At 43.7% G+C, this 18,228-nt stretch overlaps 1 protein-coding gene across 4 annotated transcripts in view; it reads left to right on the forward strand.

Annotated features, from left to right (window-relative positions):
- The window catches only part of CUX1 (cut like homeobox 1), a 622,185-nt gene that overhangs the window by 216,847 nt on the left and 387,110 nt on the right, over positions 1-18,228 (forward strand). The gene's annotated exons all lie outside the window — the stretch shown is intronic.

Raw genomic sequence — 18,228 nt, forward strand, 5'->3', positions numbered from 1 at the left:
GCACTAATCCACGACACTCACCTATTCCTAGATTTGGGGTGCAGCACGGTTTGTGACCACATTGTTTAAATCTATCTCTTACCAATATGACAACCTACATGTATTTACAGCAATCTATATATGATGCGTGTTTTGATTTCTCCTCTTGTGTCATTAGAAAGTAAGCCCGATAGGTAAGCAGGGTATACTGTTTCTGGTTTGCAGAGCTGAGCAGTCACACCGTGTATTTTAAGAATCTGTTTAATGGTATAATAATACAGGATGTGGCGAGTTACAATGTTTCATCAGTGAGTGATTGAGCAAAGAAGTAAACGCTATCTGGATATGTGGAAACATACTGTACAAGTATTTCATAAAAAAATTTAAAATAAAGTATCATTTATTAACCACTTAACTGATGATTCTTTTTTTACCTAAAATCCGCTCCTCAATTGTAAATTTTGTTACGCGCCCCCCCATCCGCGGTGTCCATAGGACCCCATTATAAAATTACTTTCCACCTCCCCATCAACAATAGCCCGCCCCAGTGGATAAAGATCTCCATGTTACCAAGCCCCCTAGTGTCCCACCACCACCCTCACCACTGATTAGTGCCACCCCTCCCTATGTGTCACTATGCATCTTACATATATTCACCAATCCCCCAAGTTCAAAAAACCTTTTTCATGGGCAGCAGCCCCAGTTCTAAAATATCCCGTTACTCTCTCTCCCCCCCCCCCCCAACATGGCCTCGCCCCCTTACCTTATTGCAGCGCGCAGTGGAGCTTAGGACATGGGGCACTGACCATCCCCTGCTGCAGCTGATATCTGCACATGCAGAGATCAGCATAGATGTGCTGGGGAAGGGAACTCTAGAACTCTCATTTTTCAATCTTATAACCTTGTACGTTTATGCTAATACTCTATTTGATATACTTAATTGTGTCCACACTCTGCTCTTGTGTAGGTTTATCATTTTTGCAATATTGTTGCTCCTAATTTGTTATGTCAGTGTTCAAAACTTTAATAATAATAATTAAAAAAGACAAAAAAAAACAGGATGGCCAAAAAGTCCCTGTCACCAGACAACAGCGGAGGCAGTTGTTTTGTGAACGGAGCCAACATTTATGTGAAAACAGCCTAATAAATTCAGGGAATTAAAAAGCAGAACGTCAACATGCTTACAATGTTGACATCTGTGAAATGTTGACATTCTCTGAATGCTGACGTTAGGGATATGTTGCTCTTGGGGGAGGAGGGTTTCTTTTAGTTATCTAGAAGGGAGGGTTAGAACTAGATCTTGGGGTTAAGGATAGGACAGGTATACTTACCGGAACAATGTAGTATCACATCACTGCCTGAACTGCCGGTCACATGACCACTGGTACCCAGAAGAAGACACTGGAGACGCCACTGTCGCCAGCCACCAGGATTGTTAGGTCGACATTTTTATCATGTCGACATGTCATCCATGTAGACATGAGCACAAGCTGCATGTCGACATGAGAATTGTCAACCTATGACACTACACCCGACAAATCAGTTACCACCTCATTCACTTTCGACATGGATAAAACCCATGAAATGAATGAAGCAGTAGCAAATACAATAGAGCCCCATTCATCTTGTGGGTCAGATTCCAGAGCCCTGTTGAAATTGTGCTTAATAATTAGAGTGGGAACCGCATTCTGTAGTTAGCAAGCGACCATAGAATACGACTCTTCAAGTGGCTTCTCTGTACAGGCAGCTATGCCATCATGGGCCTCAATAACTTTAATTCCTCCAGTATGGTGTGCACCTTACCCTAGTCCCGTGATGGTGACAGAATAGTTGGTTGAGAGCTGGGACGTACAAGCTGTAGGAATGGGTCCCAGATTACATAGCTATAATTTAGTTGTGTAAACACAATTCAAACCCTTTTATCAAGAGATTCATCATGCCCTAAGGCGAGCTTGGCTCTAGCAAGGAGCCACAGTGTATATCTATAAAGGATTTCTGAGAACTACAATTAAAGGTAGGAACTTACTCTTCCAAACCTAGGCTTCCGTTTAATTATAGTTATTTACCAGGTGTGGCAGTTTCTGCTCCAGTTTATGTGACCAGCTTAATTTGGATTAACTTTCAGTTTAAATGTAAACAGAACGTTGCCTATATTTGTTGCCAGTATTTAATTAATTGAAGACGTCTGGGCTCATAAATTGATACATGACGTTAGGGGACGTTTCTTTAAACAGACACACTACTTAATTTTAATGAAATTGTTGTATGCTATAATGGAGATGAAAAAAACATTTTGTACATATATAAAATTGCATACACACGAAGAAGGCAAATATGCATATAAAATATATATATAATTTTTTTTACATTATACAGTATTTGCATTTTCAGTAGATACAGTAGATACTCATTGGCTGTGCAATATAGACTTTGTTTTCATAATTTTTTTATAAATATATTATTGTAATGTCTATATCAATGTTGCAATGTTTCTCACTTCAAGTATTTTATTATGATTAACTTTTTTCTAAGTAATTCACACAAAAACTAAAGAAATAATCCTACAAGAGCATGTAGCTGAGAATATTCTACTCAATGAAATATTTAAATGTGAACTGTTTGGGACAGATTCAAACACACTTGAGTTTTGTGCTGTGACCTCGCGGGTTAATTATCTGTGAACATCACGTGATATTTTAGCAGCTAAAGGACCTATTCAGAGATGAATGCGATCTGCAGCATACGCAGCCAGACCTGCTTTCATCTCCTCACATGCTGAGGGCCGCAAAAAAATTGTGATTTCTGATGTATTTTAAAGCAACACAATGACTTTAATAACTTTTGACCAAGTACCCATCTTTTAGACGTGAGGTTACGGTAAGTTAAAATTTTTATTTCCATCCATGTGATGATGCATATAGTATTTGTGCCTTTTTAAGTGTTTTCTATATGATCCCAAAGTAAAGCCAGCATTTAACAGACTTGAGTGAGATTTTTTAATAGATAATAAACTTTACTTTTACTGGAATTGTTTGCTCCTGTTGCGAGTGACGTTCTGTCTATGATTCTTTGAAAGACAGTGTTTGTATACTGGGAAGCGTTGGATTTTTCATTTTCTTTTTTTATTGTTTGTCTTCTACGCAAACTTAGTTCAGCTGGGACACACTTAAGACTGACATGCAAATTCGTGACACGATTTAAAGATATAAAATCACAATAAAAAATAAAAAAATTAAAATTATTGATATATATATTTATATTTCTCTAACGTCCTAGAGGATGCTGGGACTCCGTAAGGACCATGGGGATAGACGGGCTCCGCAGGAGACATGGGCACTTTAAGAAAGACTTTGGATCTGGGAGTGCACTGGCTCCTCCCTCTATGCCCCTCCTCCAGGCCTCAATTTGATACTGTGCCCAGTGGAGACAGGGTGCATTTCAGGGAGCTCTCCTGAGTTTCCTGTAAAGAAAGTATTTTAGTTAGGTTTTTTATGTTCAGTGAGCCTGCTGGCAACAGACTCCCTGCATCGAGGGACTGAGGAGAGAGAAACAGACCCACTTCTCTGAGTTTCAGGGCTCTGTTTCTTAGGCTACTGGACACCATTAGCTCCAGAGGGATCGGTACACAGGTCTCACCCTCGCCGTCCGTCCCAGAGTCGCGCCGCTGTCTTCCTCACAGAGCTGGAAGATAGAAGCCGGGTGAGTATGAGAGGAAAAGACTTCTGAGGCGGCAGAAGACAGCTTGATCTTCATAGAGGTAACGCACAGCAGTGAAGCTGTGCGCCATTGCTCCCATTCACCTCACACACATCGGTCACTGTAAGGGTGCAGGGCGCAGGGGGGGCACCCTGGGCAGCAATATAAACCTCTCCTGTGGCAAATGTACATATATACATGTACAGCTGGGCACTGTACATGTATATAAAGAGCCCCCGCCATGTTTTTAAGAATTTTGAGCGGGACAGAAGCCCGCCGCCGAGGGGGCGGGGCTTCTCCCTCAGCACTCACCAGCGCCATTTTTCTCCACAGCACCGCTGAGAGGAAGCTCCCCGGACTCTCCCCTGCTTGATACCACGGTGAAAGAGGGTTTTAAAGTAAAGGGGGGGCACATAATTGGCGCATATACATTCTTGAAAAGCGCTACTGGGTAAACATTCTGTGTTTTTTCCTGGGTCATATAGCGCTGGGGTGTGTCTCTGTCTCTCCAAAGGGCCTGGTGGGGAACCTGTCTTCAGAAAAGAGCTTCCCTGTGTGTGTGTGGTGTGTCGGTACGCGTGTGTCGACATGTCTGAGGTTGAAGGCTCACCTAAGGAGGAGGGGGAGTGTATGAATGTAAGGTCTCCGTCGGCAGCGCCGACACCTGACTGGATGGATATGTGGAATGTTTTAAGTGCTAATGTTCATTTATTGCACAAAAAATTAGACAAAGCTGAAGCTAGGGTACAGTCAGGGAGTCAACCCATGTCTGTCCCAATGTCGCCGGAACCTTCGGGGTCTCAGAAGCGACCACTATCCCAAATAGTAGACACAGATACCGACACGGATTCAGACTCCAGTGTCGACTACGATGATGCAAAATTACAGCCAAAAGTGGCTAAATGTATTCGATATATGATTATTGCAATAAAAGATGTTTTGCATATCACAGAGGAACCCCCTGTCCCTGACACGAGGGTACACATGTATAAGGGAAAGAAACCTGAGGTCACCTTTCCCTCCTCACATGAGCTGAACGAATTATGCGAAAAAGCGTGGGAAACTCCAGACAAAAAACTGCAGATTCCCAAAAGGATTCTTATAGCGTATCCTTTCCCGCCAAAGGACAGAATACGGTGGGAATCCTCCCCTAGGATAGACAAGGCTTTGACACGCTTATCAATAAAGATAGCGCTCCCTTCCCAAGATACGGCTACCCTCAAGGATCCTGCTGACCGCAAGCTGGAGGTTACCTTGAAGTCCATTTACACACATTCTGGTACGCTACTCAGACCGGCAATTACGTCGGCCTGGGTTTGTAGTGCGGTAGCAGCATGGACAGATTCCTTATCAGCGGATATTGAGACCCTTGATAAGGATACCATTTTAATGACCCTAGGGCATATAAAAGATGCTGTCTTATATATGAGGGATGCTCAAAGAGACATTAGTTTACTGGGTTCCAGAATAAACGCTATGTCTATTTCGGCTAGGCGAGTCTTATGGACCCGACAGTGGTCAGGTGATGCAGACTCAAAGAGGCATATGGAGTTTTTGCCTTACAAGGGTGAGGAATTGTTTGGAGAGGGCCTCTCGGACCTCGTCTCCACAGCTACGGCAGGTAAATCGAATTTTTTGCCTTATATTCCCTCACAATCTAAGAAAGCGCCTCATTATCAAATGCAGTCCTTTCGTTCAAATAAAAGCAAAAGAGTACGTGGAACGTCCTTTCTTGCCAGAGGTAAGGGCAGAGGGAAAAAGCTGCACAACACAGCTAGTTCCCAGGAACAAAAGTCCTCCCCGGCCTCTGCAAAATCCACCGCATGATGCTGGGGCTCCCCTGAGGGAGTCCGCTCCAGTGGGGGCACGTCTTCGACTTTTCAGCCACATCTGGGTTCACTCACAGGTGGATCCCTGGGCAATAGAAATTGTTTCCCAGGGATACAAGCTGGAATTCGAAGAGGTGCCTCCTCGCCGGTTTTTCAAATCTGCGCTACCGACTTCTCCCCTGGAAAGGGAGATAGTGTTACATGCGATTCACAAATTGTGTCTTCAACAAGTGGTGGTCGAGGTTCCCCTGCTTCAAAGAGGGACGGGGTACTACTCAACTCTGTTTGTGGTCCCGAAACCGGACGGTTCGGTCAGACCCATTTTGAATTTAAAATCCCTGAACCTTTACTTAAAACGGTTCAAATTCAAAATGGAATCGCTCAGAGCGGTCATCGCCAGCCTGGAAGGGGGGGGGGGGGTTGGTATCTCTGGACACATAAAGGATGCATACCTGCATGTTCCCATATATCCTCCTCATGAGGCGTACCTGAGATTTGCGGTACAGGATTGTCATTACCAATTTCAGACGTTGCCGTTTGGGCTTTCCACTGCCCCGAGAATTTTCACCAAGGTAATGGCGGAAATGATGGTGCTCCTGCGCAAGCAGGTTGTCACAATTATCCCGTACTTGGACGATCTCCTCATAAAAGCGAGATCACGGGAGAAGTTGCTGAACAGCGTATCACTTTCACTGAAGGTGTTACAGCGACACGGCTGGATTCTCAATATTCCAAAGTCGCAGATGAATCCTACAACTCGTCTGCCCTTCTTGGGCATGATTCTGAACACAGACCAGAAAAGGGTTTTTCTTCCGATAGAAAAAGCGCAGGAACTCATGACTCTAGTCAAGAACCTGTTGAAGCCAAAACATGTGTCAGTACATCATTGCACTCAAGTCCTGGGAAAAATGGTGGCGACGTACGAAGCCATTCCCTTCGGCAGGTTCCATGCAAGGACTTTCCAATGGGACCTATTGGACAAATGGTCCGGGTCACATCTGCAAATTCATCAGCGGATCACCCTGTCCCCTAGGGCCAGGGTATCTCTCCTGTGGTGGCTGCAGAGTGCTCACCTTCTAGAGGGCCGCAGGTTCGGCATTCAGGATTGGATCCTGGTGACCACGGACGCGAGCCTCCGAGGTTGGGGAGCAGTCACACAGGGAAGAAATTTCCAAGGCCTTTGGTCAAGTCAAGAGACTTGTCTTCACATCAACATCCTGGAACTAAGGGCCATATACAACGCCCTACGTCAAGCGGAGAACTTACTTTGCGACCAACCAGTTCTGATCCAGTCAGACAACATCACCGCAGTGGCTCATGTAAACCGCCAAGGCGGCACAAGGAGCAGAGTGGCGATGGTGGAAGCCACCAGAATTCTTCGCTGGGCGGAGAATCATGTAAGCGCACTGTCAGCAGTGTTCATTCCGGGAGTGGACAACTGGGAAGCAGACTTCCTCAGCAGACACGACCTGCTTCCGGGAGAGTGGGGACTTCATCAGGAAGTCTTCGCACAGATTGCAAGTCAGTGGGGACTGCCCCAAATAAACATGATGGCGTCCCGTCTCAACAAAAAGCTATAAAGGTATTGCGCCAGGTCAAGAGATCCTCAGGCGGTAGCTGTGGACGCCCTAGTGACACCGTGGGTGTTCTAGTCGGTCTATGTATTTCCTCCTCTTCCTCTCATACCCAAGGTGTTGCGAATAATAAGAAAAAGAGGAGTGAGAACAGTACTCATTGTTCCGGATTGGCCATGAAGGACCTGGTATCCGGATCTGCAGAAAATGCTCACAGAAGATCCGTGGCCTCTTCCTCTAAGACGGGACTTGTTGCAACAGGGTCCCTGTCTGTTCCAGGACTTACCACGGCTGCGTTTGACGGCATAGCGGTTGAACGCCGGATCCTAGCGGAAAAGGGTATTCCGGATGAGGTCATTCCTACGCTGATAAAGGCTAGGAAGGACGTGACATCTAAACATTATCACCGAATATGGCGAAAATATGTTTCTTGGTGTGAGGCCAGGAATGCTCCTACGGAAGAATTCCATCTAGCCCGTTTTCTTCACTTCCTACAAACTGGAGTGAATTTGGACCTAAAATTAGGCTCCATTAAAGTTCAGATTTCGGCCTTATCCATTTTCTTTCAAAAGGAATTGGCCTCTCTACCTGAAGTACAGACTTTTGTGAAGGGAGTACTGCATATTCAGCCTCCTTTTGTACCTCCAGTGGCGCCTTGGGACCTTAACGTGGTGTTAAGTTTCCTTAAGTCACATTGGTTTGAACCACTTAGAACAGTGGAGTTGAAATATCTCACTTGGAAGGTGGCCATGTTGTTAGCCTTGGCTTCGGCTAGGCGAGTTTCGGAATTAGCGGCTTTATCACATAAAAGCCCCTATTTGGTTTTCCATATGGATAGAGCGGAATTGCGGACCAGTCCTCAATTCCTACCTAAGGTGGTCTCATCCTTTCATATGAACCAACCTATTGTCATGCCTGTGGCTACACGTGACTTGGAGGATTCCGAGTCCCTTGATGTGGTCAGGGCTTTGAAAATTTACGTGGCCAGAACGGCTAGGATCAGAAAAACAGAAGCACTGTTTGTCCTGTATGCAGCCAACAAGGTCGGCGGCCCTGCTTCAAAGCAGACTATTGCTCGCTGGATCTTTAACACGATTCAGCAGGCGCATTCTACGGCAGGATTGCCGTTACCAAAATCGGTTAAGGCCCATTCCACTAGGAAGGTGGACTCGTCTTGGGCGGCTGCCCGAGGGGTCTCGGCACTACAGCTGTGCCGAGCTGCTACTTGGTCGGGGTCAAACACCTTTGCAAAGTTCTATAAGTTTGATACCCTGGCTGAGGAGGACCTCCTGTTTGCTCAATCGGTGCTGCAGAGTCATCTGCACTCTCCCACTCGTTTGGGAGCTTTGGTATAATCCCCATGGTCCTTACGGAGTCCCAGCATCTTCTAGGACGTTAGAGAAAATAAGATTTTAAACCTACCGGTAAATCTTTTTCTCGTAGTCCGTAGAGGATGCTGGGCGCCCGTCCCAAGTGCGGACTTCTTCTGCAAGACTTGTATATAGTTTTGCTTACATAAGGGTTATGTTATAGTTTTCATCGGTCTTGGACTGATGCTATGTTGTTTTCATACTGTTAACTGGTTAGTATATCACAAGTTATACCGTGTGATTGGTGTGGCTGGTATGAATCTTGCCCTTGGATTAACAAAAATCCTTTCCTCGTACTGTCCGTCTCCTCTGGGCACAATTTCTCTAAGTGAGGTCTGGAGGAGGGGCATAGAGGGAGGAGCCAGTGCACACCCAGATCCAAAGTCTTTCTTAAAGTGCCCATGTCTTCTGCGGAGCCCGTCTATCCCCATGGTCCTTACGGAGTCCCAGCATCCTCTACGGACTACGAGAAAAAGATTTACCGGTAGGTTTAAAATCTTAATATATATATATATATACAAATTCCACAGGTGCCGGCTCTCACCATTCGTAGCAGATCACGCACCGGGTGCCCGCATATGAAGATTTCAATGCATAAATGTGATGTGTGCGGCACTCACAGCGACTTCCAATAAATGCACTCAAGACAGCATGGGTAAAGCAACGTTTCAATGCTTTAAAGCATTTTCCTCAGGCTAACAAACGAAATACAGAAAGACACTCACCTATATAGTGATCACCTCACCGTGCACGGCGCCATGCATCCGGAAACGGGATTGAGGCCCGCCCAGTGACGCCGGCGTCGATGTAGTCCACGTCATCACAGTGCTCCCATCACCATAGCAACAGATCTATTTACATGGAAAACGTAACATAATGGAATGCAAAGCAGCTAACACACAAATGTCTCTTGCAAAACACATATGAGTGATCACTGATTGTGAGCACACAAATCACTGACCAAAAAAAAAAAAAAAAATTACTTCACATGTAATGACAGGTACTACCTCCAGGTTAGGGGCACAGCGATGGGGACGGCTTGTGCCCCCACGTACGCTGGCCTCTACCTGGGGTGGTGGGAACGCGAGCTAGTCTTTAATAACAGCCATGAGAAATACACTAACCATATCATAGTGTACCTGCGTTATATCGATGACATCCTCATCCTGTGGGATGGGGATCAAGGTCTATTAATCGAATTCATCGATATTCTCAATAACAACGACCTTAATTTAAGACTCACAGGCGAAACCAGTCAGAAAAACATTAACTTCTTAGACCTTACAATTAGCATTGAACAAGATGGCTCAATATCAACAGATATGTATCGGAAGAAAACAGCAACAAACAGCATCCTACATTCTAGTAGTTCGCATTTGCCAGCTACTATCAGGGCCATCCCAAAAGGGGAACTCCTCAGAACAAAACGCAACTGCTCTGACACAACTAAGTACTCCATGAGGGAACAACAGCTGGCAGATAGACTCAAACAAAGGGGATATAGTAATCGACTTATAAAAACAGCCAAGCGTGATGTAAAGACGTATACTAGGGACTCCTTGCTGGTACCAAGAATAAAAACCCCCAGAGAAGACTCTGTGAGATTTATTAGTACATTTAATAATAAATGGAAGGAAATCAATGGTATTTTACAAAAACATTGGTCAGTACTGACAGTTGACGATGACCTTAAACAAATATTACCACAGAGAGTCCAGAGTAGTTGGAAAAGGACACGCAATCTAAAGGATATCCTGGTAAGAAGCCATCTACCATCCTTGAAAAAATCATTATACCAGAAAAAAGGCTCATTCTGCTGCAGACAGTGCAAAGCTTGCCAATACATGATAACTAGAACGAACTACCAGGATGCCTATGGCAGGAGGTGGGATATAGATGACTATATAGATTGTACTACACCAGGGGTAGTTTATCAACTAATATGCCCCTGCAACAAAATATATATTGGCAAAACCGTAAGACAACTGAAGGTGAGAGTGTTAGAACACGTGGGCACTATAAGAAATGCGAAGCAGGATAGAGCCAAATTCAAACCCCTCACTCCCATTGCTAGTCACTTTTTAAGATACCACGATGGACTTACCAAAGGTTTGCAAGCTTTCGGTATGAAGCATTTCAAGACGGGGATCCGTGGCGGTGACATTGATGGAGACCTTCTGAGATTTGAGTGCAAAATGATATTCTTGATGGATAGCCTACAACCTAGGGGCCTTAACGATGGCAATAGTTACTTACCATTCCTGTAACGTATATCCCCTATGTAAAATGCATCTTAGGGGGTTGGTCTCAATCTTGTTCTCTTTATTCATTTTATTTATATTCATTTTTATTCATTCTCCTCGGAAGGAAATATTCCTCAACTCTTTCACTTATTATGATCAATTACCTGTTCCATGTGTAATTCTTAGAAGTAAACACTTCAACCATATTTTAAGTATTTGACACTGATCTCAGTATAACTGTATCCATCTTCTTCCTCCTCTTTCTTCCCCTCTTTTTCATAATTTTTCATAATTGTTCCCTTATTTCTCCATCCATACAACATGCAGTTACTTTCAGCTACTAAGGGAAAATAGTTCAACAACCGTCCAGTGTATTCATACACCAGTGCAAATAAATATACACATTAGACCAACAACAAATACATGTGTGACCATGGATAGGCCTCCACACTAAATATTGTATCCATCTTGGTCCAATTACATGACAGTACATCCATGATCACATGTATCTAAATAGCAACCCCACCAGCCCTTCCCGATTTTCCTCTCTCCTCCGTTTTATCAGTTTTCCCTAGCTATATAATATTGCCATACATTTGGAATATTCAATGTCCCGGTGACATTTTCATGTGACCTATGTACATTTCCAACAAATTTTATTAAAGTGGATTCGAGATCCACTATTATAATAAGCAACAAGTTTGGTTATACCTCTCCTTTAATTTTTCAATATCGTTAATATCAGTATGGTAAAAGACACAATTCATACATCAAGGAGATCTAATCTCTCTACGAAGATGTACAACATTTATATTTTTTAGCAATGGACACACTTTGGTTCACTATTTATTAATTTTATCAGCTTTTGTGTGTTTCACATATTTATTATTTTTCATTCACCAATGGTTTTTAGTTATCTCTTATTGCACTTCAATATGTCACATGAATTCACTATTATTCAACATTCACATTATTATAATTAATTCCCTTTATTACCTATCACTCTGCAATTCAAAAGTCACCAATGACACTCTTCCACACTTCACGCTATTCCCATCCAATCATTTAATTCAATTTTCTCTTCACATTCACATTTATTTGTAATTCATGATATCACATTTAGGTTTATTGGCACATTTTTACCAATAATCTATGTATATATATACATATTTTCTATCATGCCACTGGCGAGAATATCCAAATGCATTGACCTTATTAGAAAGGAATCCAGCAGTTATAGCCAATACATTCAATTAGCCGGGGGGATGTCCCTTGCGTGGATCAGACCGCCCGCAATGAATGAGCAATTGAGGCATATTTACCACGTGACATCATGACGATGGATCATGCGGGTCACCGGGATTCCTCTAACATGACGTATGCGGCTCAATGTAGCCCGCGATACATCATAGATCATGTGATGGGGGAGGTAATTCGGGGTAGGCTGTTGGCATAGTTAAAAGGACCCGTGACTGGGCAATCGGGTTCGCCTAGTGAAAGCAATTGCGAAACGTGCACGTCGGCGTTTCTGAGCGTTGCTAACAAGCTCATCTAACTGTTTACACTAAAGACAATGATTTGATTCAAGTATAGGATAATGGAGGAGAGCGAAGGAGTTAGCAATTACAGATAGGCAATGTTAAGCAGGGATGATATCAATGTATAATTTAATATACCTATCAGCGCAGTCTCAAGTTATAGAACAAATGGCAATGTTAAGTAGGAACATGCTACAGATAGAATAGTGCAGTTATAGTCATAGAATCTAGGGAGCATCTTAGGAGTATCGAGTGCATGCCACGGTGACTAGCTGATTCAATCTATCTGGTTCAAACACTAATTGGTGTAAAGGCGTCTCTATCTGAACATACATGCCAGGCATGAATTAACCCCATTTGAATATATCATAGGATCTATACCATTTATCTGTCACCGGTGTGGGTTAAAAATTTCATGCTTATTCGATTATTCTATCACAATATATGACCCTCATATTAGGCATCAAGCCTTTTTTACAGAGCTTCCATTCACCAGCAATAAAGGGTTACGGCTCACAGTGATTTAAAAACACAGGAACCTTTCATCAATTGATATACAGCACGGGACATATTGATTCCCGTATAACCAGGAATACTTAGATCGGCAGTACTGTTATACAAATTGGCCGATAAATAGCACCCTGGTACAACATTTACCTATCATGAGAAATAATAATGATATGGATTGTTCCCCTGATATAATCTAAATGTCAATTTTGGACAAGCTGTATATCCACTGTAGTTCCAGCTATTAATTCCTGATCGGGTTAACATAGCTAATCACGGAGCCAACAGCCTAAATTCATACATTGTGTCCAATGAATATAACTCTAACACAGAGGGAGCACACTGATAAAGTCTGCATCACGGACTGGTGTCTACGATTGCATTAACATTGTTAACCACGAAGCTTGTAGCCTGATATACACGCCGTGTTTAAAGAATATAATTCAGACACAGAGGGTGCATATTGTTTAGCATAAAGTCTGTATCACAGACTGTTGACTAGGATTGTATTCAATTACAGATAGAGACATGAATGACCTTCAATAGTATCCAGAATGCACTCCCACTAATAACAGTGGGATATTACTCACAGTGTTATATGCACAGGGACCACTCATTAATAGGTAAACGGCATGGTATAGAATGTTCCCTAGATATAATCCGATTGGGAATTTAATGTAAGCTCTATATCTATTGCAGCCCTAAAACTATTTTTTTTGATTATTTGAACATTGCCAATTATAGAGCTCACTATCGAGATATACACCCTGAGTTTGATGAATATATGATAGACACAGATGGGGTACATTGCCAAATCTTGAGTCTGTATCATAGACTGCTGCTTATTGATTGCACTAAATTATGGACAGAGATTTGAATAATTTTTAATAAATCTTAGGAGCAATCAATATTTGATCAGATAGGATTATTACCCATAACTCCAACTCTCCTTCATCCACATGTGAGTGAATGCAAATATTTCATTTGTATGACAAAGAGGACCACAAAGTGGGCAAACTTAATCACACAAAATCAGTGGGGAATTCAGGAATTACAGAATTATGAAAATTGACCATTTATATCCAGAATTAACCTGGGAAAATGCTATATAATATAACCTCAACCCACATGTAATTACCATTAACTCACTCACGATTCAGAACATACATCCAAGTAAATTAACGAAAATCAAGCATTGCGTAATAGTCTTTTATTATAAAAACAAAAATCAAGCATTGTGTAACAGTTTTTTATTTATTTCAAATCTTTCTTCTTTACATTTATGAATTATCTCACGGAAATCACAGAATATTGCACATATTTGTTCACATTTATTTTTCTCAATTGCATTATTTTAAAATGAAGTTAATAAAAGTTATTTTTTAACTAATATTATAAACATTAATAAGTTTATTCTTCTTCCCTTGAGTGCGCCAACAAAGAGACAATCTTTCTCTGTCTTGTGTTGTCCCGAGAATTTTCACCAAGGTAATGGCGGAAATGATGGTGCTCCTGCGCAAGCAGGTTGTCACAATTATCCCGTACTTGGACGATCTCCTCATAAAAGCGAGATCACGGGAGAAGTTGCTGAACAGCGTATCACTTTCACTGAAGGTGTTACAGCGACACGGCTGGATTCTCAATATTCCAAAGTCGCAGATGAATCCTACAACTCGTCTGCCCTTCTTGGGCATGATTCTGAACACAGACCAGAAAAGGGTTTTTCTTCCGATAGAAAAAGCGCAGGAACTCATGACTCTAGTCAAGAACCTGTTGAAGCCAAAACATGTGTCAGTACATCATTGCACTCAAGTCCTGGGAAAAATGGTGGCGACGTACGAAGCCATTCCCTTCGGCAGGTTCCATGCAAGGACTTTCCAATGGGACCTATTGGACAAATGGTCCGGGTCACATCTGCAAATTCATCAGCGGATCACCCTGTCCCCTAGGGCCAGGGTATCTCTCCTGTGGTGGCTGCAGAGTGCTCACCTTCTAGAGGGCCGCAGGTTCGGCATTCAGGATTGGATCCTGGTGACCACGGACGCGAGCCTCCGAGGTTGGGGAGCAGTCACACAGGGAAGAAATTTCCAAGGCCTTTGGTCAAGTCAAGAGACTTGTCTTCACATCAACATCCTGGAACTAAGGGCCATATACAACGCCCTACGTCAAGCGGAGAACTTACTTTGCGACCAACCAGTTCTGATCCAGTCAGACAACATCACCGCAGTGGCTCATGTAAACCGCCAAGGCGGCACAAGGAGCAGAGTGGCGATGGTGGAAGCCACCAGAATTCTTCGCTGGGCGGAGAATCATGTAAGCGCACTGTCAGCAGTGTTCATTCCGGGAGTGGACAACTGGGAAGCAGACTTCCTCAGCAGACACGACCTGCTTCCGGGAGAGTGGGGACTTCATCAGGAAGTCTTCGCACAGATTGCAAGTCAGTGGGGACTGCCCCAAATAAACATGATGGCGTCCCGTCTCAACAAAAAGCTATAAAGGTATTGCGCCAGGTCAAGAGATCCTCAGGCGGTAGCTGTGGACGCCCTAGTGACACCGTGGGTGTTCTAGTCGGTCTATGTATTTCCTCCTCTTCCTCTCATACCCAAGGTGTTGCGAATAATAAGAAAAAGAGGAGTGAGAACAGTACTCATTGTTCCGGATTGGCCATGAAGGACCTGGTATCCGGATCTGCAGAAAATGCTCACAGAAGATCCGTGGCCTCTTCCTCTAAGACGGGACTTGTTGCAACAGGGTCCCTGTCTGTTCCAGGACTTACCACGGCTGCGTTTGACGGCATAGCGGTTGAACGCCGGATCCTAGCGGAAAAGGGTATTCCGGATGAGGTCATTCCTACGCTGATAAAGGCTAGGAAGGACGTGACATCTAAACATTATCACCGAATATGGCGAAAATATGTTTCTTGGTGTGAGGCCAGGAATGCTCCTACGGAAGAATTCCATCTAGCCCGTTTTCTTCACTTCCTGGAGTGAATTTGGACCTAAAATTAGGCTCCATTAAAGTTCAGATTTCGGCCTTATCCATTTTCTTTCAAAAGGAATTGGCCTCTCTACCTGAAGTACAGACTTTTGTGAAGGGAGTACTGCATATTCAGCCTCCTTTTGTACCTCCAGTGGCGCCTTGGGACCTTAACGTGGTGTTAAGTTTCCTTAAGTCACATTGGTTTGAACCACTTAGAACAGTGGAGTTGAAATATCTCACTTGGAAGGTGGCCATGTTGTTAGCCTTGGCTTCGGCTAGGCGAGTTTCGGAATTAGCGGCTTTATCACATAAAAGCCCCTATTTGGTTTTCCATATGGATAGAGCGGAATTGCGGACCAGTCCTCAATTCCTACCTAAGGTGGTCTCATCCTTTCATATGAACCAACCTATTGTCATGCCTGTGGCTACACGTGACTTGGAGGATTCCGAGTCCCTTGATGTGGTCAGGGCTTTGAAAATTTACGTGGCCAGAACGGCTAGGATCAGAAAAACAGAAGCACTGTTTGTCCTGTATGCAGCCAACAAGGTCGGCGGCCCTGCTTCAAAGCAGACTATTGCTCGCTGGATCTTTAACACGATTCAGCAGGCGCATTCTACGGCAGGATTGCCGTTACCAAAATCGGTTAAGGCCCATTCCACTAGGAAGGTGGACTCGTCTTGGGCGGCTGCCCGAGGGGTCTCGGCACTACAGCTGTGCCGAGCTGCTACTTGGTCGGGGTCAAACACCTTTGCAAAGTTCTATAAGTTTGATACCCTGGCTGAGGAGGACCTCCTGTTTGCTCAATCGGTGCTGCAGAGTCATCCGCACTCTCCCACTCGTTTGGGAGCTTTGGTATAATCCCCATGGTCCTTACGGAGTCCCAGCATCTTCTAGGACGTTAGAGAAAATAAGATTTTAAACCTACCGGTAAATCTTTTTCTCGTAGTCCGTAGAGGATGCTGGGCGCCCGTCCCAAGTGCGGACTTCTTCTGCAAGACTTGTATATAGTTTTGCTTACATAAGGGTTATGTTATAGTTTTCATCGGTCTTGGACTGATGCTATGTTGTTTTCATACTGTTAACTGGTTAGTATATCACAAGTTATACCGTGTGATTGGTGTGGCTGGTATGAATCTTGCCCTTGGATTAACAAAAATCCTTTCCTCGTACTGTCCGTCTCCTCTGGGCACAATTTCTCTAAGTGAGGTCTGGAGGAGGGGCATAGAGGGAGGAGCCAGTGCACACCCAGATCCAAAGTCTTTCTTAAAGTGCCCATGTCTTCTGCGGAGCCCGTCTATCCCCATGGTCCTTACGGAGTCCCAGCATCCTCTACGGACTACGAGAAAAAGATTTACCGGTAGGTTTAAAATCTTAATATATATATATATACAAATTCCACAGGTGCCGGCTCTCACCATTCGTAGCAGATCACGCACCGGGTGCCCGCATATGAAGATTTCAATGCATAAATGTGATGTGTGCGGCACTCACAGCGACTTCCAATAAATGCACTCAAGACAGCATGGGTAAAGCAACGTTTCAATGCTTTAAAGCATTTTCCTCAGGCTAACAAACGAAATACAGAAAGACACTCACCTATATAGTGATCACCTCACCGTGCACGGCGCCATGCATCCGGAAACGGGATTGAGGCCCGCCCAGTGACGCCGGCGTCGATGTAGTCCACGTCATCACAGTGCTCCCATCACCATAGCAACAGATCTATTTACATGGAAAACGTAACATAATGGAATGCAAAGCAGCTAACACACAAATGTCTCTTGCAAAACACATATGAGTGATCACTGATTGTGAGCACACAAATCACTGACCAAATGCTATAATTCTCATACTGGACATACACAAAAGTCCGCAAGGGACGTAAACATTTCTGATGTGATTAAACCTTAATTTACCTACCTAGACAAGAAACAGTTTAACCCCAAATACTCATTGAGGCCTCTAGGAGACACAGTGTCCAAACGCTGTATCCACTGAGTCTCCAATCTCAACAATTTAAGGCCTCTGTTGCCCCCTCTAAGGGAGGGCAATACCTGATCTATCATGCGGTATTTGAGGGATGTAAGAGGGTGCCGTGCTGTGGCAAAATGCCTAGCCACAGGCTGGTCACTCTTGCCAGTGGCTATGGCTGCTTTAATAGCTGACCTGTGGGCTGTCATACGCTCTTTGAAGGTTCTCTCTGTTTTTCCTATGTATGACAGCCCACAGGGGCAAATAAGTTGATAAACCACATACCGCGAACTACACATAAGACGATGTCTAATGTGAAATGTCTTCCCAGTATGCGGATGCTGAAACGTACTACCAGATATCAAGAACTGGCAAGTGGTACAGGTACATTTATAGCAACCCTTTCTTCCACCAAAGAACGATGGCTGTTGTGTAGGATTATAGATATCTGATTTAACCAGGATATCACGCAGATTTCTAGCGCGTTTGTAACTAGGCATTAACCTGGTATGTTGCAACTGAAGTTCTGGGTCACTCTGTA

The sequence above is a fragment of the Pseudophryne corroboree genome, chromosome 2 (assembly GCF_028390025.1).
Source record: "Pseudophryne corroboree isolate aPseCor3 chromosome 2, aPseCor3.hap2, whole genome shotgun sequence".
NCBI classification, from domain to species: Eukaryota; Metazoa; Chordata; class Amphibia; order Anura; family Myobatrachidae; genus Pseudophryne; species Pseudophryne corroboree.